General features: G+C 36.5%; 1 non-coding gene across 1 annotated transcript; it reads left to right on the forward strand.

Moving 5' to 3' along the window:
* The first annotated feature begins 744 nt into the window (after nt 1-744).
* LOC128061914 (U6 spliceosomal RNA) lies at nt 745-852 on the forward strand. The gene has a single exon (XR_008200765.1). It is a non-coding gene; the product is annotated as a U6 spliceosomal RNA (small nuclear RNA).
* Nucleotides 853-1,674: the final 822 nt, after the last annotated feature.

Raw genomic sequence — 1,674 nt, forward strand, 5'->3', positions numbered from 1 at the left:
GTCCCTGCAGTTCCTTGTTTCCTGATAGACTTATAAATAGATATTGACTTACTTATGTTTTATCAAATAATTTTTCTACATCAATTGAGATTAATAATATTTTAATAAATAAAAATATTTTATGCTAGTCTACTCATTGGTGAACTATGTTGACAAACTTTTCTCCTGTTAAACCATCCCTTCATTCCAGGGTTAAAAGGGATAATTAATTTTTTACATAGTTTGGCATTTTTGATCATAAGTGAAACAGACCTATCATTTTCTATTGTGTATTTTTTTGTTTTATTCCTATCTTCTTATGAAGTCATTACACTGGCCTCACATAATAACCTGGGCAATTCATTTCCTACGTTCTTTAAGTACTGTTATAAAACAGAAATTGATCCTTCCTTGAAATGTTAGTAATGCTAATGTAAAAAACCATCTGTACTTGAGATCTGAGGGGATGGTTTGCATTTTAGACACCCTTTCAGCTAGCAATAATTGATATTTAAGTACTCTTGGTATTTAACTGGTGTATCTAAGCTATCTGTATCATTTTGTGTCAGTTTTGACATCTTGTAATTTCTTGGTGTTTGTTATACGTAGGTTTTCAAATGCTATAATATTCTTTTATTATTTTTTTAAATATTTCTTGAGACTGACCTTATTTCTTCTTAATTTTGATTCCTATTTACATTCTCTTTTATCTTTTATTAAGTAAACATGTTACTGAAGTGTAACATACATACAATAAATCATAGAGTGCTCGCTTCGGCAGCACATATACTAAAAATTGGAACGATACAGAGAAGATTAGCATGGCCCCTGCGCAAGGATGACATGCAAATTCGTGAAGTATTCCATATTTTTAGACATACAGATGGCTGACAAACTCATGAAAAGATGCTCAACATCACTCATTATCAGAGAAATGCAAATCAAAACCACAATGAGGTACCATTTCACACCAGTCAGAATGGCTGCGGTCCAAAAGTCTCCACGCAATAAATGCTGGAGAGGGTGTGGAGAAAAGGGAACCCTCTTCACCGTTGGTGGGAATGCAATCTAGTACAACCACTATGGAGAAGAGTGTGGAGATTCCTTAAAAAACTGGAAATAGAACTGCCTTATGACCCAGCAATCCCACTGCTGGGCATACACACCGAGGAAACCAGAATTGAAAGAGACATGTGTACCCCAATGTTCATCGCAGCACTGTTTATAATAGCTAGGACATAGAAGCAACCTAGATGCCCATCAGCAGATGAATGGATAAGAAAGCTGTGGTACATATACACAATGGAGTATTACTCGGCCATTAAAAAGAATACATTTGAATCAGTTCTAATGAGGTGGATGAAACTGGAGCCTGTTATACAGAGTGAAGTAAGCCAGAAAGAAAAACACCAATACAGTATACTAACACATATATATGGAATTTAGAAAGATGGTAACGATAACCCTGTTTGCAAGACAGCATAAGAGACACAGATGTATAGAACAGTCTTTTGGACTCTGTGGGAGAGGGAGAGGGTGGGATGATTTGGGAGAATGGCATTGAAATATGTATAATATCATATATGAAATGAATCGCCAGTCCAGGTTCGATGCAGGATACAGGATGCTTGGGGTTGGTGCACTGGGATGACCCTGAGGAATGGTACGGGGAGGAAAGTGGGAGGGGGTTCAGGA

Source organism: Budorcas taxicolor, chromosome 16 (genome assembly GCF_023091745.1).
Source record: "Budorcas taxicolor isolate Tak-1 chromosome 16, Takin1.1, whole genome shotgun sequence".
Classification (NCBI taxonomy): domain Eukaryota; kingdom Metazoa; phylum Chordata; class Mammalia; order Artiodactyla; family Bovidae; genus Budorcas; species Budorcas taxicolor.